This window comes from Nerophis lumbriciformis, linkage group LG23 (genome assembly GCF_033978685.3).
Source record: "Nerophis lumbriciformis linkage group LG23, RoL_Nlum_v2.1, whole genome shotgun sequence".
Lineage (NCBI taxonomy): Eukaryota > Metazoa > Chordata > Actinopteri > Syngnathiformes > Syngnathidae > Nerophis > Nerophis lumbriciformis.
In genome coordinates, this window is record NC_084570.2 from 36,846,865 (window position 1) to 36,869,645 (window position 22,781).

The following is a 22,781-nucleotide window of genomic DNA, read 5'->3' on the forward strand; positions in this document are numbered from 1 at the left end:
GACTAGCGTGGGAGCTAGCAGGAAAAAATAGCATAGCGTGAAAAGCTAGCAGAATCAAAGTAGTCGTTAACAGTTGTATGGGAACAAACTACGAAGCCAGACAGAGTGAGGCCAGAGCAAAGACTAAATAGCCCTCTGATTAGTGCCCGGGCAACAGGTGCGCGTCCCGAACACTAACCAGAGGCAGGTGAAAGTAATCAGCTGACATGGCAACTGAACACAAACAAAATCAAATGTGCTGAAAACATATGTGACGAGAAACATAAACAAACTATGATCCGTGCAGCGGATCGTAACAGTAACCTTCGTCCAACTCCTCGTTAGCCAGTGCGGGAGAATTGTTTTTTGCTGGCTTCGTACTGAAACGACTGGGTCGCATAGTGATGCGGGTGTGGTTCTCCCAAGGATGCAGACGGCTTCGGACACAGCTTGCAGGTAGGAAAAATGATTTATTTTAAATATAAATAATATGATAAATAAACAAAAGGGCTAGCGTGGGAGCTAGCAAACCAAAAGAGCCTAGCGTGAGAACTAGTAGCTAAGAAACAGTAAATAATCGTCGTCATCAGTTGTGTGAGAACAAACTACGAAGCCAGACAGAGTGAGGCCAGAGCAAAGACTAAATAGCCCTCTGATTAGTGCCCGGGCAACAGGTGCGCGTCCCGAACACTAACCAGAGGCAGGTGAAAGTAATCAGCTGACATGGCAACTGAACACAAACAAAATCAAATGTGCTGAAAACATATGTGACGAGAAACATAAACAAACTATGATCCGTGCAGCGGATCGTAACACAGGGGGTACATCACTGAAAAAAGGTTGAGAACCACTGACCTAGTTTATACAATAATATAAACCAAGTCATTGTATTTCATTTAGGATTATTTCATAACTTCATTTAAATAAAAATATATTTTTTGTCTTTTTTAGATACAGTCAATAAATAATGTGACCATGTATCATAACATGGAAATCTAAGAGAACGTGTTGTGAATGAGGATGCTTGTGGACCTGGAAATTATTATTATTATTTTTTTTACACATTTTTATAAAAAAAAAAAAAAAAAAAGTTTTTCCAACGTATTCCATTTTAGACGCTTTCTCTTCTTAGTTATTATTTCTCCGGCTGTAGAAAAGACCCGCTCACAGGGCACAGAGGAGGCGAGGCACAGTTCGCGTATCGGTCACGTGACCAAAACAGCTCATGATCGGTCACGTGACTTTCTAAAAGCAGTACGCGCACCGACTCAGGGTTTTGCTCTATGAGCTCGACACATGCGCCGATGCATCGGTGTTGCCGGACCCATCACTACTTTGCGGTATCTGTCGATGTTTATCGTCATTGGCTAAGTTTTGATGCTAACGTTGGCGAGTGAGCTGCTTGTCGTTGAAGTGACGTCAACATGGCGGCCAATGTTTTGTTTTGACAGACTGGACTGTAAAATAGCGATTTCAGTCTATTATCTTTCACAAATTTAAGGATAATCAGATTACATATCAGCACAAAATAATACACTCGAATACAGGACAAGATAAGGATGAAATGGTTGAACAGAGTAAAAAATGACGAGACCAATTAATACATAAAAAAACAATACTTCAAACAAAGCTTGTCCAAACCAGATTAACTTGATAAAGACCATAACGCCAGGACTTTTTTATTTTTATTTTTATATTTTGCTTCATTGTTTGAGATCATTAGTCCAATAAGAGATGGCAGAGTTGGGATAACCACTTGAGCATATTTTAACCCGGATGGTCACTGGGTGCGTAACGGGGCAGACTTAGGCGAATCCGCGCATCGTCACGTGATAATGGGAGTTGCAGAAACGCGAACCACAAATATTTGTTTTTCCAGAAGAGCAGAAGCAAAAAAAAAAAATGCGGTCCTGCCATTCGAGATGTGTAAAGATTGCTAAACGGCAATGCCACGAATGTCTCGAGCTTTGCCGTCCATCATAACTTGCAGAACAATTAGCATCAGCTGCTATTTGACATGGGGCCCCATATACAAAAACCAAAACCAGTGAAGTTGTCACGTTCAACCATGAATTGATTAACGTGGACCCCGACTTAAACAAGTTGAAAAACCTATTCGGGTGTTACCATTTAGTGGTCAATTGTACGTAATATGTACTGTACTGTGCATACCAGTGACGTGCGGTGAGGTTCATGGATGGTGAGGCACTGACTTCATCACAGTCAGATTTACAAACATATGAACCCTAAAGAGTATCTTATTCAACATTTGATTGGCAGCAGTTAACGGGTTATGTTTAAAAGCTCATACCAGCATTCTTCCCTGCTTCGCACTCAGCATGAAGGGTTGGAATTGGGGGTTAAATCACCAAAAATTATTCCCGAGCGCGGCGCCGCTGCTGCCCACTGCTCCCCTCACCTCCCAGGGGGTGATCAAGGGGATGGGTCAAATGCAGAGGACAAATTTCACCACACCTAGTGTGTGTGTGACAATCATTGGTACTTTAACTTAACTTTAACTTTACACATACAAACTGTAGCACACAAAAAAGCACATTTAATAAAAAAAATTGTTATTATGGTCTCACCTTTACTTATAAATGAAGTCCATGCGCAGCTCCTTTTGAACGAAAGCATGGATAACTTGTTTATAGAAGTATTCCTTATCTTTCTTCAGTTTTAAACGTCTCTCTGTCTTGATGGAGATCTTCCTTTAAGTATTACCTCCTGCTTCGATTGAAAGTCCAGTTTAGAAAACTGTTTTATTTTTGATATGTAATCCTCCATGTTAAACGTCCAGGCAAGAGGAAAAAATAAACGATCGCTGCTAACTGTTGCTGCTTGTTGTCACTTCTTCTGCAGCGGGCTAGTCGCAAGAATGATCTCTGGGATCACTAGCGCCCTCTACCACCAAGAGGTGGGATTACTGCGAGCCTCAGCCAGTGCGTCTTCGCAGCCGTTTTATGATTGCTCAGGACAAGAAATACGTTACACACAAACAGTTGTTGACAAAATTCACTGTACATTATATACCTCAGCTAACTAAACTATGGAAATGTATAATATAATTCATATAGCAATACGGTGGGCAGCACGGTGGTTGAGGGGTTAGTGTGTCTGCCTCACAATACGAAGGTCCTGAGTAGTCGTGAGTTCAATCCCGGCCTCGGGATCTTTCTGTGTGGAGTTTGCATGTTCTCCCTGTGACTGCGTGGGTTCCCTCCGGGTACTCCGGCTTCCTCCCACCTCCAAAAACATGCACCTGGGGATAGGTTGATTGGCAACACTAAATTGGCCCGAGTGTGTGAATGTGAGTGTGAATGTTGTCTGTCTATCTGTGTTGCCCCTGCGATGAGGTGGCGACTTGTCCAGGGTGTACCCCGCCTCCCGCCCGATTGTAGATGAGATAGGCTCCAGCGCCCCCCCGCGACCCCGAAGGGAATAAGCGGTAGAAAATGGATGGATAGATGGATAGCAATACGGTCTCACTGCACAGCAGGCCAGCAGTTAGCCGAGTCATTGCGCAATCCATGGTGAGGCTCAACTCAGTGACATGCCTCAACTGGCTGCTGATCACAGCAAGTCTCTTCTCAGTATTTGAACGGCAAATGTGAAAATTCAGCGATTTTGAATAAAAATAATCTAAAACTGGTGAAGTTAAATGGAAAATAACTTTATAGTATAATCACTGGATACATATAACAATTTAATTTTTTTCTTTTCTTTTTACATTTTTTTTCTTTCCATGATGGCACGTGAGGCCCCGCCTCACCTGCCTCCCCTGACTGCACGTCACTGGTGCATACTTCCAACTTTGAGACCTCCGATTTCGGGGGGTGGGGGGCGTGGTCGGGGGTGGGGCGGGGGGCGTGGTTGGGGAAGGGGGCCTGGTTAAGAGGGGAGGAGTATATTTACAGCTAGAATTCGCCAAGTCAAGTATTTCATATGTATATATATATATATATATATATATATATATATATATATATATATATATATATATATATATATATATATAAATATATATAAATAAAAGAAATACTTGAATTTCAGTGTTCATTTATTTACACATATACACACATCTACTCATTGTTGAGTTAAAGTTTGAATTGTCCATCCTTGTTCTATTCTCTGTCACTATTTTTCTAACCATGCTTAACACCCTCTCTGATGATGCATTGCTGTGTGGCACGCACAAAAGTGCTTTCATCAAATGCACTAGAGTCTGGAATCTTCCATCTCTCCCTAGCATGGCCCAAAACCGGTCAATCTTTGCTTCCTGGGGAAGATCTTCACTGCCAAGCACTTGGTAATCCACTACTTCTTCCCGGAGGCTATCCAGGTCCAATCGCAGCTGCGGCTTGGAACTTACAAGCGTATTTCTTCATCTTACTCGTCGTCGGCGTCGCCATGGCTGCATCTTCCTCGTTCTTCTGCTTCGTCTCCTTGTTGTATGCGCAGTTGTGCACTGCACTCTCTAAAAGCCGTAGATGTTATTGTCACATATGCATGTACAGTAGATGGCAGTATTGTCCTGTTTAAGAGTGTCACAACATTGCTGTTTACGGCAGACGAACAGCTTTACGGTAGACGAAAACGTGACTGCTGTTGTGTGTTGTTACCGCGCTGGGAGGACGTTAATGAAACTGCCTAACAATAAACATACATAAGAAACCAAGAACTCGCCCTCGATCATTCTACAGTTATGACGTGATTGGGCAGGTACACTGTTTATATTGTGGGAAAGCGGACATGAAAACAGGCTGTCAACACGTCACTCAGGTCGCATGGAGCTGGAGGGGGCGTAGCCTCCAGCTCCGCCTGAATTTCGGGAGATTTTCGGGAGAAAATTTGTCCCGGGAGGTTTTCGGGAGAGGCGCTGAATTTCCGGAGTCTCCCGGAAAATCCGGGAGGGTTGGCAAGTATGGTACTGTGCAATCTACTAATAAAAGTTTCAATCAATCAATCAATTGTGTAAATGGTAAATAAAAACAGAATACAATGATTTGCAAATCCTTTTCAACTTATATTCAATTGAATAGACTGCAAAGACAAGATACTTAATGATCCAACTGAAAAACTTTTTTTTTGTTGCAAATAATCATTAACTTAGAATTTAATGGCAGCAACACATTGCAAAAAAGTTGTCACAGGGGCATTTTTACCACTGTGTTACATGGCTTTTCCTTTTAACAATACTCAGTAAACGTTTGGGAACTGAGGAGACACATTTTTGAATTGGAATTCTTTCCCATTCTTGCTTGATGTACAGCTTAAGTTGTTCAACAGTCCGGGGTCTCCGTTGTGGTATTTTAGGCTTCATATTGCGCCACACATTTTCAATAGGAGACAGGTCTGGACTACAGGCAGGCAGTCTCGTACCCGCACTCTTTTACTATGAAGCCACGCTATTGTAAGACAATGCCAAGTCGCATTGTCTTGCTGAAATAAGCAGGGGCGTTCATGATAACGTTGCTTGGATGGCAACATGTTGCTCCAAAACCTGTATGTACCTTTGAGCATTAATGGTGCCTTCACAGATGTGTAAGTTACCCAAGCCTTGGGCACTAATACACCCCCATACCATCACAGATGCTGGCTTTTCACCTTTGCGCCTATAACAATCCGGATAGTTCTTTTCCTCTTTGTTCCAAAGGACACGTCCACAGTTTCCAAAAACAATTTGAAATGATGAGCTTGATAAATGGCTTTGGCTTTGCATAGTAATTTTAACTTGCACTTACAGATGTAGCGACCAACTGTAGTTACTGACAGTGGTTTTCTGAAGTGTTCCTGAGCCCATGTGTTGATATCCTTTACACACTGATGTTGCTTTTTGATGCAGTACGGCCTGAGCGATCCAAGGTCACGGGCTTAGCCACTTCCGTGCAGTGATTTCTCCAGATTCTCTGATCCTTTTGATGATATTGCGGACCTCAGATGGTGAAATCCCTAAATTCCTTGCAATAGCTTGTTATATATATATATATATATTTATATATATATATTAGGGCTAGGCCATATCGCGATACACGCATTTCATGGAATCTACTTTTATACCCAATCATGGCACCCACCTGTTCCCAATTTGCCTGTTCACCTGTGGGATGTTCCAAATAAGTGTTTGATGAGCATTCCTCAACTTTATCAGTATTTATTACCACCTTTCCCAACTTCTTTGTCACGTGTTGCTGGCATCAAATTCTAAAGTTAATGATTATTTGCAAAAAAAAAAATGTTTATCAGTTTGAACATCAAATATGTTGTCTTTGTAGCATATTCAACTGAATATGGGTGGAAAATGATTTGCAAATCATTGTATTCCGTTTAAATTTACATCTAACACAATTTCCCAACTCATATGGAAACGGGGTTTGTATATATATATATGTGTGTATGTGTATATGTATATGTGTGTGTGTATATATATATATATATATATATATATATATATATACATTTACACATATATATATATATATATATATATAAATATATATATATATATATATATATATATATACATATGAATCAATCAATGTTTACTTATATAGCCCTAAATCACGAGCGTCTCTAAAGGGCTGCACAAACCACAACAACATCCTCGGCTCAAATCCCACATCAGGGCAAGAAAAAACTCAACCCAATGGGATGACAATGAGAAACCTTGGAGGGGACCGCAGACGTGGGGACCCCCCGTTGGGCGACCATTGCAATGGACGTCGAGTGGATCTAGCATAATATTGTGAGAGTCCAGTCCATAGTGGATCTAACATAATAGTGAGAGAGTCCAGTCCATAGTGGATCTAGTTTATAGTTTGAGAGTCCAGTCCTTAGTGGGGCCAGCAGGAGATCATCTTGAGTGGAGACAGGTCAGCAGAGCAGAGACGTCCACAACTGATGAGTGGTCCACCCTGGGTCCCGACTTAGGACAGCTCGCGCGTCATCTGTTGTCACCGAATCTGTGCCCCCCCGCTCCACAAAGGAGAGAGGGGAAGAGCAGAAAAGAAACGGCAGATCAACTTGTCTAAAAGGGGGATCTATTTAAAGGCTAGAGTATACAAATGAGTTTTAAGATGGGACTTAAATGCTTCTACTGAGGTAGCATCTCTAACTGTTACCGGGAGGGCATTCCAGAGTACTGGAGCTAAACAGAAAACACTCTATAGCACGCAGACTTTTTTTGGGCTCAGGGAATCACTAATAAACCGGAGTTCTTTGAACGCAGATTTCTTGCCGGGACATATGGTACAATACAATCAGCAAGATAGGCTGGAGCTAGACCGTGTAGTATTTTATACGTAAGTAGTAAAACCTTAAAGTCACATCTTAAGTGCACAGGAAGCCAGTGCAGGTCAGCTAGTATTGTTATATATATACAGTTAGGTCCATAAATATTTGGACATTGACACAATTTTCAGTATTCCAGCTCTGTACAACACCACAATGGATTTGAAATTAAACAATCAAGATGTGTTTTAAGTGCAGACTTTGAGCTTTAATTTGAGGGTATTTACATCCAAATCAGGTGAACGGTGTAGGAATTACAACACATTTTATATGTGCCTTCCACTTTTTAAGGGACCAAAAGTAATTGGACAATTGGCTACTCAGCTGTTCCATAGCCAGATGTGTGTTATTCCCTTGTTTTTTTCATTTACTTAATTTACAAAGAGCAGATAAAAGGCCTAGATGTCATTTCAAGTGTGGTATATTAGTTTGGAATCTGGGGAGGTCACCTCTCAATATGAAGTCCAAAGAGCTGTCCATATCAGTGAAGCAAGCCATCATTGGGCTGAAAAATCAAAACAAAGCCATCAGAGAGATAGCAAAAACATGAGGTGTGGCCAAATCAACGGTTTGGTACATTCTTAAAAAGAGAGAGCGCACTGCTAAGCTCAGCAACACCCAAAGACCTGGAAGACCACGGAAAACAAGTGTGGTGGATGACAGACAAATACCTTTCCTTGTCAAGAAAAAGCCCTTCACAACAGTTGGCCAGATGAAGAAAACTCTCCAAGAGGTAGGTGTATCTGTGTCCAAGTCAACAATTATGAGAAGACTTCACCAGCGGAAATACAGAGGCTTCATCACAAGGCGTAAACCATTGGTGAGCCTCAAAAACAGGAAGGCCAGATTAGAGTTTGCCAAGAAACACGTAAAAGAGCCTGTGCAGTTCTGGAACAACAACTTATGGCCAGATGAGACAAAGATCAACTTGTACCAAAATTATGGAAAGAGAAGAGTATGCAGAAGGCAAGGAACTGCTCAAGATCCAAAGCATAGCACCTCATCAATGAAGCATGGTGGTGGTAGTGGCATGCATGGCTGCCAGTGGAACTGGATCTCTTATATCTATTGATGATGTGACAGCTGACAAAAGCAGTAGAATGAATTTTGAAGTGTTTGGGGCAATACTATCTGCTCATATTCAGCCTAATGCTTCAAAACTCATTGGACGGCGCTTCACAATGCAGATGGGCAATGACCCGAAGCATACTGCGAAAGCAACCAAAGAGTTTTTTAAGGCAAAGAAATGGAATGTTCTGCAATGGCCAAGTCAATCACCTGACCTGAATCCCATTGAGCATGAATTTCACTTGCTGAAGACGAAACTGAAGGGAAAACGCCCAAAGAACAAGCAGGAAGTGAAGACCGCTGCAACAGAGGCCCGGCAGAGCATCACCATGGACCAAACCCAGCGTCTGGTGATGTCTATGTGTTCCACACTTCAGGCTGTCATTGACTGCAAAGGATTTGCAACAAAGTATTAAAAAGTGACAATTTGATTTATGATTGTTAGTTTGTCCAATTACTTTTGGTCCCTTAAAAAGTGGAAGGCACATATAAAATGTGTTGTAATTCCTACACCGTTCACCTGATTTGGATGTAAATACCCTCAAATTAAAGCACATCTTGATTGTTTCATTTCAAATTCATTGTGGTGTTGTACAGAGCTGGAATACTGACAATTGTGTCAATGTCCAAATATTTATGGACCTAACTGTATATACTGTATGTATGTGTGTATATATATATATATATATATATATATATATATATATATATATATATATATATATATATATATATATATATATATATGTGTGTGTTTGTATATAAAGGTATATACAGTAAAGGCGTAATATGATAACATTTCTTATTGTTAAAAGTCTAGCAGCCACATTTTGTACCAACTGTAATGTTTTAATGCTAGACATAGGGATACCTGAAAATAATACGTTACAGTAATCGAGACGAGACGTAACTAACGCATAAATAATGATCTCAGCGTCGCTAGTGGACAAAATGGAACGAATTTTAGCGATATTACGGAGATGAAAGGAGGCAGTTTTAGTAACAAACACTCTTGATGTGTGACTCAAACGAGAGAGGGGGGTCGAAGTAAATACCTAGATTCTTTATCGAGTCGCCTTGTGTAATTGTTTGGTTGTCAAATGTTAAGGTGGTATTATTAAATAGGTGGCGGTGTCCAGCAGGACCGATAAGCAGCATTTCCGATAATCAGCATTTCCGTTTTCTTAGCGTTGAGTTGCAAAAAGTTAGCAAATATCCGTTGTTTAATTTCATTAAGACACGCCTCCAGCTGACTACAATCCGGCGTGTATATACATATGTATATGTATATATGTATATATATCTAAACATATATTTATGTATATATGCAGATGACTTGGTTATTTAAAAAGTGCTGAAGAAGTGTGGCACCCCTGCACTAGGCACTCCCCATTAGCTAAGCACTGGATTCCTTCCAGGAGAGTTCTTCTAATCCGCTTATCTGGCAGCCAATGAATTGCTGGCCGCTGCAAGTCATTCAAAGGCGTGCGTGCAGAAACCATCTTTTACTTAAGTTTAGTGTGGAAAAACCCTGAATAATCATCCTCTTGGACTGGATGAATAGATTTACCTTCTCTACTGGATGTTGCTAAAACTGATGACATTCCGGTTGTTTTAATCAGGCCTTTCTTTTTTTAATCCATCCACAGTCTTCCCTTATTTACGTCCGTCGTCCCAAATGAGTTACTTGGCCTGGTTGAGTAAATGAGTACACCGCCCAAATATGACTTATTCATTTCCCAACATAATGGATTCAAGCTTCTGTCCTTGTGGTGTATTGACCAACACAACCACTGCCGAATATAGGATCTAATGTCAAATGATACCAACGCTGGTTCCAACCTGGATCAATTTTCACTTTGCTCATTTCGCTTTGCCGCAGCATTTTGTAGAGGAATCTTTGACATTGGTTTTCATTATAGGTCAACGGATGTGTTTTTTTCCAGGGCCAATACTGATTATTAGTTGTCGAGCCGATATTCATTTGAAGTAAAAGTTACTTTAAACATAAGTAATCATCCCGTATGTTGAAGCACAATACGTCTGACTACAGTAGTCGTAATGTCCATCCATTAGCTTACCAAAGTCGTACTAAGACATTTTGACAGATTTTTGAGCGCCATGGTAATAATGTTCTATATTCTCAATGAAACATCAAAGGGCCTACTTGCTAACCTGTACTTGCTATTGTCATTTATTGAACAGGGGGCATCAACCTGCAGTCCACACCTATCTCTGCAGTATACAGTCCAAGTGAACTCCTTTTAAGTTATTGTACACCCTATTTACCAGATCCTACTTCCCAGCACTAAATAAGACGGGTGAAGAACCCCAGGTCCTTACCAGGTGCAACTAGCGGCCGTGAAGTAGTGGGTTCAGCATCTGGCGCTATACTAAATTGGTTACTTTGTTTGCGCGCTGGACTGAAAGAGATTGCATATGACGTCACATCCGTAATTGACGCCATGGTCAAGCAGCTAGCGCGCAGCATTAAAACAATGTGTAGAGTTTGATCAGAAAATGTCGTATTGCTGTTCTGTTCTTGGGTGTTCCAGTCGTTCAAATAGGAAATAGAAAAAATATTTCATAGAGTTCTGAAAGAAGTGGTTAATAAAGCCAGGGAAAAATGAAAGTGCGTGGAAGGAAATGTCTCTTAAAAAATATCACATTCATCATCTTGTGGAATACAATCGGACCATGCTGGGGTCTGCAGTAATCACTTTGTAAAAGGTTTGATTTGTTTGAGAATCTTTCTGTGATGCAATCCCGTTTATTCTCTCACTGTTGGCGTTAACGCACTTTTTCTGTCTTTTTACGCATTGAAATCTTAAAGCACGCGCATTTCCGGACATCCGCGTATCCCCGGGACGCTTTTTTTTTTTTTTTTTACCGACTCCTGCGTGTTATTATTTTGGTCATGGCGAGCAATAAACTCAAGAAGCAAAGCTTCAATGAAAAGTGGCTTCAGGAGCCACTTTTCAGCAAATGGCTCACTTATGACGATGGACAGATGTTTTGCACGCCATGTAAATGGGCTAATAAAAAGAACATCTTTACGAGCGGGTGCACTGATTTTCAAAGATCCAGCCTCACCAGGCACCAAAAAACATCATGTTACACCTTTCCTGCTTGTGGGCTCCCAGACCGGGGTCGAGGAGTGCGGGGGAGACGTTCCCACCAGGGCCGATATATTCTCGGGGGCAACACCCTCCACTTTACCCGGCAGGTGGGTCCCTACAGTTCCGCTCTTTGGTGGATTTGTTACAACTCTTTATTTATGTTTTCCACAAAGCCAAGTGGACATCCACCATGCTATTAACACTCCTGAACATGCTAACGCTCCCTCTCCTAACTTGCCCACTCACTTACACACGTCACTCACCCCACATACCGCCATTCTTAAAGGGGAACACACAGCTTATGGCCATTACCAAGCCAGAGATGTATTAAATGACATTGAAACTAACTTGCAAAATTCTAAGTTTGTTGGCATTATTTGCCATGAAAGTGTACATATGTACATACATTTACATATGCAGAAAAGGGGACAAGCGGTAGAAAAATTGATGGACGGATAAACGTGTTTTCTTTTGTATTTTTTTAATGAATTAAGTACCCTTTATGACAACCTTTTTTCTAAAACACAATATAGAATGTGAGATATAACAGGATAATGCATACATTTATCATTTGTTTTCAAAACGCTTAGACAAAAGTGGGACCCCATTCTTATGACTTGATGGGGTCCCTGGGACCCCATTTTGAAAATTCCTAGCGCCAACACTGATCTCTACTATATTAGTAGTGTTTGAGAGCAGAACTAAACGTAAAGAAAAGACGAGATCTTTTTGTGGTAGCTACACCTAAATATAACTAAAGACCCGTGTGTAAATAAACTAACGTCGTTTTAAGTCCTGGTAATAAATATTGTGATTGTTGGTCCAATACACCATATTTTGTTGTTCATTTTCATAACAGAAACTAAAAGTATAAGTTGTTATTGTGCAGGAAAGTAAAGTGCTTTATTGGACACGGCGTCTTTGGTGAGATTTGTTGGCATGAAGGAAATATCCTTCATAGTATTAATAAACTACAAATCTCTTGTAATCTCAACAGCATATAGTGAATCTTGATGTCGCTAGCAAACATTGCTGAACAACATCTACAGCTAAATAATGAGACAAAATAGGAACTTCACATCATAAAAACAACTACAGACATGAATTGTAGATGAGACTAATATTTGTAGCAGGAAATCAACTGCAAACAAACTTTTTTTCTCATGCGCAAGACACTTTACCCACCTGCTCCCAGTGCCACACACGCTGGTTTAAATGTAACTTAGATATTGGGGTTTACTATGTAAAAGCGCTTTGAGTCACTAGAGAAAAGCGCTATATAAATATAATTCACTTCATTAGCGTCACGATCACAGCAGCACTCGTTATGTCAATCAAATACATTACTTAGCCATGCAACAATAAGTCCAACTTTGTCTTTAACCCATTAATGTTTAATTTGTGGACCTGATGTGCCTCCAAACATTTCTCTTCTAAGTACTGAGTGTCAAGTGAAGTGAGGTAGCAGTAACCTCTTGGTGATGATAAATGGTTTAAATCTTTTTAAACATATTCTTCTTAAAAGTGTAAATATCCACTCCATCCTAATTAAAATATTTTTTTCGTGATTGCTTTTATATTTGCCTCCGAACCTTTCAAAATAGGCTTAAATCTGCACAGATGCAGGTAAATAAACAGTAGCCTAATGGGACTTAGACCATGGAATGAAACCTGGGTGACTCTTCCCCGCCCCGGACTTCAAGTCTGGTCCTCAATGCGGTGAGATCAACCCTTTAAACCAGGGGTGTCAGAGTCATTTTAGCTTCGGGGCCGCATGGAGGAAAATCTATTCCCAAGGGGGCTGTAATGGTAAAATCATGGCATGATAACTTAAAAATAAAGACAACTCCAGATTGTTTTCTTTGTTTTACTTTGGCCAAAAATAGAACAAGCACATTCTGAAAACGTACAAATCATAAATAATCCTCTATACAAAACACTTCAAGTTTGTCGAAAATTCTAAGAAAATTGGTGCAGTTTCAAAAACACAATGATCTTAGACTTTGTCTGTATCTCTACAAAGCCAGGATTAAACTTTTAAGTCACAGTCTTTCTGGGATTGGACAAAAAAACACAACATGTAAAGTCTTCTAGGTATCAAATACCTCCTTTGTCATGTCCATGTATCAATCCAGTGCTAAGTCAACAAACCGTAAGAAACGGATTCAAAACTATTCAAAAGGAGACATTTTGGAGCAACGAGGGTGCCAAATGACCATGTGTTCGAAGCAGAAGACATAAAACGGCAGGTTTTAAATTTCATGAGGATCGAGGAGGAGGAGCCACAGTCACGCTTTACTTTGTACCTCTTGCTTGGCCCTGTTTGCTTGCTTAACAGAATTGCTATTGTGACATCCAGTGGACACATTTAGAACAGCAGTTTCTTTCACTTAAAAAAAAAAAAGCAGCTAATTTTTACACTTGGCAAACTCATCACGTGGGCCGGAAAAAAACCTCTTTAGCGCCACCAAGTAGCTTGTGCTTCAACACAGAGACAGTGTAGTCAAAGGATCTCCTAAAGCCTCTCACAGGGCGCCATTTTAAAACTGACTTGACCATATTCTTTCTATACGTGGATCTTATGTGTGACTGCCATCTTCTGGTCACTCTTATCATTACCCCAAATAAATAGCTTCGAGGTCGGGAAACACAACCAGAGTTAATATGCACTGGACGCACCGCGTTATAAGGCGCTAGTGTTGTACAGTAGACCGGTACTAGTATAGTATTGCGGAGCTAATTAATCAAAAACGGTACTATACTCTACTTGAAAAGTACCGGTTCCCCATTTTTTTAACAGGCATGACGGCACGTTGTCACGTAATGACATTGCTGGTTTTAGGAGCAGAGGAGCATGTTCGGCAGCGCACACACACGGAGAACTTACAAGCAGACACAGTGTGTAGACAGAAAAGGGAGAGTGGACGCATTTTGGCCTAAAAAGTAAAGATAAAGGTGAAGTTATAACACTGAAACGCCCTCAGGAAGAGGTGCTTTAAGACATGGCTAGCTAGCTAGCGGCTAACATCCATCCGCAGTCGGCAGTGTTTTAGCTACTTCTAAATCACTAATCCTTGTCTCCATGGCGACAAATAAAGTAAGTTTCTTACAATTATCATTATCACTGGAGGACGAGGAATAGCTAAACATGCGTCACTACACACCGTAGCTCACCGGGGTCACCGCTAATGACGTTGTTCCTTAATGTAAACAAATGCCATGTGTGGATCTACACCTGACATCCACTGTAATGATACCAAGTACAAGAGCGTATCGAGTCGATACTACTATGATTACATGGATATTTTTTATCGTCACAAAATCTTTTTTCATATGTTTATAAAGTCAGGAAATATGTCCCTGGACACATGAGGACTTTGAATATGACCAAAGTATGATCCTGTAACTACTTGGTATCGGATCGATACCTAAATGTGTGGTATCATCCAAAACTAATGTAAAGTATCAAACAACAGAAAAATAAGTGATTACATTTTAACTTGTTGTTAACTTGATAGAACTTGTTGAAACAGAAAATAAGCAGATGTAGATGAACAAGTAGATTAATAATCAATTTTTACAGTTTGTCCCTCATAATGTTGACAAAATAATAGAATGATAAATGACACAATATGTTACTGCATATGTCAGCAGACTAATTAGGAGCCTTTGTTTGTTTACTTACTACTAAAAGACAAGTTGTCTAGTTTGTCTGCAATTTTTTTATTTACAACGCATATAGCAGCACTATAAGCTCACTGAGGGCGTGCCTTTAGCGTCCTCTCTCACCTGAAACCTTCACCCTTTTAACGTCTGCATGCTGTCCTCAGTCACGTCCGCTTTTCCTCAATATAAACAGCGTGCCAGCCCAGTCACATAACATCTACGGCTTTCGGAACAACAACAACAACAACCTATCTGGATTCCATAAGAGATTCGATAAGGAATCGGTTCGATAAGAAGATTCGATGATGGCATCGACATCGATAATTTCTTAACGAACATCATCCCTAGAGACTTCCCTATAAGGCGCACTGTCGACGTTTGAGAAAATGAAAGGATTTGAAGTGCGCCTTGAAGTCATAAAAATGTCCAATCAGCGTTGTTCCTCTTACACAGCAGGAAGTGCAGAAGAATGAAGTCAAGAAGTATGGCCAACAGTTGCGTGGAAGTTGAAACACAACTTCAGTGACAGACTTAAGTCCTTTCAAATACCAATAAAATTATAAAGGTTAAGTCCTTACCTAAATCTTTTTGACATTGTTGAAAATTAAATGTGCGTACTCCTGCCATGTAGTGAGCACATTTCCACGCTCATTTCACTCGTGACGCATCTCAACTTTGCTGTGGAAAAAGCACACTTAATACATGAGGCCCCTGATGTGTGCTGTATGAGATCTGCTGGCGTCTACTAACAAGCTGACATTCACCCACTGTCCCTTCCTAATTCCTTCCCTCCTTCCTCTCTCTTCAATTTCATGTTAAACCTCGCCATTAGTCATCCAAGGAGGCCGACGTAATGTGTATAGAGAGCTGGCTAAGATGATCGATGGAAGTGTTTGCATCTGTTTTACAGTGGCCTAGTTCTTTTGCCTGATTAGATTGGGGAAAAGATCTGGCCTGCCTCATCATTTTTATCCACCCGCAAAAGCCTGGAAATACCGTACTTTCCAACTATAGAGCGGTATATAAGCCACACCCACTAAAATTTTAGAATTTGTTACCCATATATTAGCCACATCGGACTACAAGTTGCAGATATATATGTTGTGAAATGATTTATTTACACAGAAATATTTTTTAAATGTTTATTTACGTACCTTAATTGTTTCCAAACGGTGTCAGTAACACGGCAGTAAAACAGCTGATCAAACAAAACAGAAGTCATGGTCATGGACCCACTAGCTGCGCAAGCCAGTTCTCCAATCAGCTAAACAGACGCGATAACTTCACAGTGACGTTTTGGTGAATTTAAAGAAGGAATTTGTGAAACTGAAACAACACAAAAAGAATGCTGTTGTAAGTTGTTGGTATTAACACAGATACTCGTAAACGTGTTAGCATATTAGCTAATTCTAAAAACGCTACCTTGATTACATTACAATAGCACGTACAAATGTGGTGAGAATTGTTTTAGCTGTATTGTAAAACTTACAAATGTTGCTTGGAGTTATGAATGAAGAATCCACCTGAGTAGAAACGCTATGGACGATTAGAAGGCGGAATGGCACTTCTACTTCCGGTTCGCTGATTTAAACAGCAGGAAACACTGCAGGCATTCACCCAGCAGCGAACTCGTATAAAATATGGCGCCTTAGCACAAACAATAACACATAGTTTCAGTGTCCTTGCATGTGTTTAATGAAAACTATTTGCATTATGGCCATCAGCGAAGAAAAATCCATAAGCCGCAGAGTTCAAAGTGTAGGAAAATAGTAGCGTCTTATAGTTCGTAATTTACGGTAATATATATATAATAATCAAATAAAGTTAGTTTGCATAATTAATTGTGTAACAGTATCATGAGGCAAATCCCTATACTGTACATTTATACTTGTGTATTGTCAGTGTTGGTAATAAACAGCCTTATTTAATACTTTACCAGTAACCAGTAATCTAATTACTTTTAGGTCCGTTACAACACCGTTGATAGCTTGATGTATCGTGGCACGCTACTTTTGATGTGGTTTTGTCTTGCCAACAAGACAGCATCGTAAGTGCAACAAGTTCAATCCAGGAAATATCGTTTTACTGGTGGAAGCGACAAGCAGTATCACACTAAAGTGAACTTGATATCAAACAAGAAGAGGCACCATCACACTGATACAGCAGACGACAATATGCGCACACATACACGATGGGAATAACGGACAACAAATCAATGACTGAAGTCACACAAACTTGCTATCCAAACAATACCCTGTTTGTTGACAAGGAGATATGACCGCCACAGAAGAACATTCCATCTTTTTTATTAGGCAGAGGTAACACAATCCGGTGAAAAGATTCCAAAGAGCTGACATTAGAGCTGACACACTGGCTAAAGCTAGCAAACACAACCCTCGATGACGTCACGAGGCAACAGGCCCCGCTTTTTAAAAGCACAGACACCGCAGACTTGCTTTTATATTAAACATCTCCCAAATGTATATGCCAGATATTTACGTTTTTTTTTAACTAACGTATGAATTATTTTCTCTAGTAATAAATTACATTTATGAAATAGTAATTCCGTTAGTAATTCAATTACTTTTTTGGTAAAGTAACCAGTAACTATATGTTTTTAAAATAAAATTTCAGAACACTGTATATTGTTCACTGTTACAAAAGTTTTTGTTTTTTAAGTAACGTATAAATTACTTTCCCTAGCAATGAAGTACATTTATTAAAGGGTAATTCCATTAGTAACTACATTACTTTTTGGTAAAGTAACAAGTAACTATAATGTTTTTAAAAGTACTTTTCAGAACACTCTATATTGTTCACTGTTACAAAATGCTTTTTTAACTAACATATAAATTACTTACCCTAGCAATGAATTACATTTATTATATAGTAATTCTGTTAGTAACTCAATTACTTTTTTGGTAAACTAACAAGGAACTATAATATGTTTTTAAAAGTAATTTTCAGGCACTGTATTTTGTTCACTGTTACAAAAGGTTTTTTTTAAGTAACGTATAAATTACTTTCCCTAGTAATGAATTACATTTATTTAAGAGTAATTCTGTTAGTAACTCAATTACTTTTTTGGTAAAGTAACAAGTAACTATAATTATTATGTTTTTAAAAGTACTTTTCAGAACACTGTATATTGTTCTATGTTACAAAAGTTTTGTTTTTTTAAGTAACGTATAAATTACTTTCCCTAGTAATGGATTTATAACTTATTAAAGAGTAATTCTGTTTGTAAGTCAATTACTTTTTGGTAAAGTAACAAGTAACTATAATTATGTTAATAAAAGTAATTTTCAGAACACTGTGTATTGTTCACTGTTACAAAAGGTTTTTTTTTGAGTAACGTATAAATGACTTTCCCTCGTAATGAATTGCATGTATTAAATACTAATTCCGTTAGTAATTCAATTACTTTTGTGGTAAAGTAACAAGTAACTATAATTATTATGTTTTTAAAAGTAATTTTCAGAACATTGTATTTTGTTCACTGTTACAAAGGTTTTTGTTTTTTTTAACTAACATGAATTACTTTCCCTAGTAATGAATTACATTTATTAAATAGTAATTCCTTTAGTAATTCAATTACTTTTTTGGTAAAGTAACAAGTAACTATAATTATTATGTTTTTAAAAGTACTTTTCAGAACATTGTATATTGTGCACTGTTAAAAAATGTTTTTTTTAAATAACGAATAAATTACTTTTCCCAGCAATGAAGTACATTTATTAAAGAGTAATTCTGTTAGTAACTAAATTACTTTTTTGATAAAGTAACAACTAACTATAATGTTTTTTAAAAGTATTTTTCAGAACACTGCTTATTGTTCACTGTTACAACAGTTTTTTTTTAAACTAACATATAAATTACTTACCCGAGCAATTAATTTTATTTAAATAGTAATTCTGTTTGTAACTCAATTACTTTTTTGGTAAACTAACAAGTATGAATAAATATATGTTTTTAAAAGTAATTTTCAGGCACTGTATTTTGTTCACTGTTACAAAAGTTGTTGTTTTTTTAACTAACATATAAATTACTTTTCCTAGTAATGAATTACATTTATTTAAGAGTAATTCTGTTAGTAACTCAATTACTTTTTTGGTAAAGTAACAAGTAATTATAATTATTATGTTTTTAAAAGTACTTTTCAGAACACTGTATATTGTTCACTGTTACAAAAGTTTTTTTTAAGTAACTTATACATTACTTTCCCTAGTAATGAATTACATTTATTAAATAGTAATTCTGTTAGAAACTCAATTACTTTTTTGTTAAAGTAACAAGTAACTATAATATGTTTTAAAAGTACTTTTCAGAGCACTGTATATTGTTCACTGTTACAAAAGTTATTTTTTAAGTAACGTATAAATTACTTTACGTAGTAATGAACAGTGTTGGGTTAGTTACTGAAAACCAGTAACTAGTTACAGTTACTAGTTACTTTTTTCCCCAAAAGTAACTCAGTTACTAACTCAGTTACTTACACCAAAAAGTAATGCATTACTGTGAAAAGTAACTATTTAGTTACCGGTACTTCTTTTTTTCTTCTTCTTTTTTTAAGGCTCCTATTAATGCCCTTTTAGCCTTCATTTCAGTACTCTTATTGCACTGGAGAATAATACAATCTGTTGATCAACTTCACATGCATTTGCGTCACTGAACTCAGAAAGCAATGTGGTCTACATACAACACACAAAGACAGATATGTTTCAAAGGGCCAGTTTATTTCAGGCCAGAACAAATTGACAAAACTATTTTAAATAGCTGCAACATAACATACAAAAGTAACAAACAGTATAATAACAACATAGCTATAAACCTGGCTTCACCCAAGGAAGGCACACATGACATACACAAAGCCTAACCAGGCATTTTTTTTCTCTCAAGGAATTCGGAAATAAAATCATGTATTCAGGAGATCAACACTGTACTGAAGCCTAGAACACTCTACGCATTTCCCCAGTGTTAGTTTAGAGATAAGGAAAGATTGCCCTGGCCCACCAGCATCCCTCTTTATGTTTGTGAACTTTATAGTCTATACATTTAGAGTGATGTGATAATCAAACACTCTAGAAGTCTAGAATGAAAGAGTATATAAGAGAATTAACAGAGTGTGTATCTTCAGTGATGAATGATGAGCAGAGGCAGAGTTTGGAGTGTTTTCTTTAGCTCGCTTTCCATGTTTATGTACTCACTGTCCAGGTACTTGGAACATGTTTTCCGTGCCATTTGCTGTTTGACGCCGGTATCATGCTAATTAGCTGCCTGAAAGCGGGTGACTCCACTGTAGAAATAGCCTGCATGTCTTCTAGCACAAACGCTGCAATGGCTCTATCAATGTTGTCCTGGCTAGCAGTCCCTCCGTCAAAATCCTTAAGTGGAAGTGAAGTGGCATCGGAGTCTGTGTCTCTCTTTACTAGCTTCGTCGAAGCATGTTGCTTATGTAGTTGTTTCAGCAGATTTGAATTGCTGTTTTGGGCAGTATTCCTGGGCACGGTCACTGCTACTGCTCACTGCTCCCCTCACCTCCCAGGGGATGATCAAGGGTGATGGGTCAAATGAACAGAATAATTTCGCAACACCTAGTGTGTGTGTGACAATCATTGGCACTTTAACTTGAACTTTAAGTAGATGGGATCTTTGATCCAAGACACAACTTACATTTAACTAAAATGTTCTTTTCTTTGTGCTCGACAAAAGAAAAGTATTGAGAATGTCTCCATGTTAAGAAACTCAACTTCTGGCTTCGCCATGATGTCTTGTTGGTTGTTATGAGAGTAGCGTATGTGTGTGTGTGTGTGTGTGTGTGGTGAAACGACGTGGTCGCATAGTGATGCGGGTGTGGTTCTCCCAAGGATGCAGACGGCTTCGGACACAGCTTGCAGGTAGGAAAATAATTTATTGAAAATATAAATCGTACGGGGAACGAACAAAAGACGTGCAAATAGCAAAAGGCAAAAACAAAAGGACTAGCGTGGGAGCTAGCAGGCAAAATGGCATAGCGTGAAAAGCTAGCGGGAATCAAAGTTGTCGTTATCTGTTGCATGGGAACAAACTCGTAAGCCAGACCGAGTGAGGCCAGGCCAAAGACTAAATAGCCCTCTGATTAGCGCCCGGGCAACAGGTGCGCGTCCCGGACACTAACCAGAGGCAGGTGTATACAATCTGCCGTCATGGCAACAGAAATAAACGAAACTCAAGGTGCTGAAAACACATGTGACTCAAACAAACAAACTATGATCCGGGCAGCGGATCGTAACATGTGGCCCTTTAGGATATGACAGCATGGGAGGTGAGTGACGTCAGTGAGTGAGTGGGCGAGAGATGTGAGGGAGCGGCAACAGTGAGTGCGTGCAGGTGATCTAGCTTGGTGGATGGCTACGTGCAAGACACCAAAAAAGTCACAAAGTTGCAACAAAACGCCGGCCTCGTCATTCACCCTCGAGTCCGGAGCTGTAAAGACCCACTGCCGGGTAAAGTGAAGGTTGTTAGCCCCTTAGTACATCGGCCCTGGAGGAACGTTTCCCCTGGCTCCTCAACTATGGTCTGGGAGCCCCCTCCCCCCGCCCCCACCCACACGCCTTTTCTATTCCTTGTGACACAGAAGGACGACACCGCAGCGCTCCAATAAAACACACTCAGATCTTCTGTTTCTAGCCGATACTACATAAAAAATAACGTAAAATAACGCAGTAACGTATCAAGTAGCAACAGTAACTGAGTTACTGAATATAAAAAATAACGCGTTAGATTACTAGTTACCGCCGAAAATAACGGCGTTACAGTAACGCGTTAGTCCCAACACTGGTAATGAATTACATTTATTAAATAGTTATTCCTTTAGTAATTCAATTACTTTTTTGGTAAAGTAACAAGTAACTATAATTATTATGTTTTTTAAATTACTTTTCAGAACATTATATATTGTTCACTGTTACAAAAGTTGTTGTTTTTTAAGTAACAAATAAATTACTTTCCCTAGCAATGAAGTAAATTTATTAAAGAGTCATTCCATCACTAACTAAATTACTTTTTGGTAAAGTAACAAGTAACTATAATGTTTTTAAAAGTACTTTTCAGAACACTGTATATTGTTCACTGTTACAAAAAAATTTTTTTAACTAACATATAAATTGCTTTCCCTAGCAATGAATTACATTTATTAAATAGTAATTCTGTTCTTAACTCAATTACTTTTTTGGTAAAGTAAGAAGTAACTATAATATGTTTTTAAAAGTAATTTTCAGGCACTGTATTTTGTTCATTGTTACAAAAGTTGTTTTTTTAAACTAACATACAAATTACTTTTCCTAGTAATGAATTACATTTATTCAAGAGTAATTATGTTAGTAACTCAATTGCTTTTTTGGTAAAGTAACAAGTAACTATAAATATTATGTTTTTAAAAGTACTTTTCAGAACACTGTATATTGTTCACTGTAACAAAAGTTTTTTTTAAACTAACATATACATTACTTACCCAAGTAATTAATTACATTTATTAAAGAGTACTTCTGTTCGTAACTCAATTACTTTTTGGTAAAGTAACAAGTAACTATAATATGTTTTTAAAAGTACTTTTCAGAACAAAAAAAAATGTTGTTAAGTAACATATAAATTACTTTCCCTAGTAATGAATTACATTTA

The 22,781-nt window shown here is 38.5% G+C and overlaps 1 protein-coding gene across 4 annotated transcripts in view; it reads left to right on the forward strand.

Annotated features, from left to right (window-relative positions):
- kcnq2a (potassium voltage-gated channel, KQT-like subfamily, member 2a) overlaps positions 1 to 22,781 on the forward strand; it is a 111,162-nt gene that overhangs the window by 23,990 nt on the left and 64,391 nt on the right. The window lies entirely within an intron of this gene.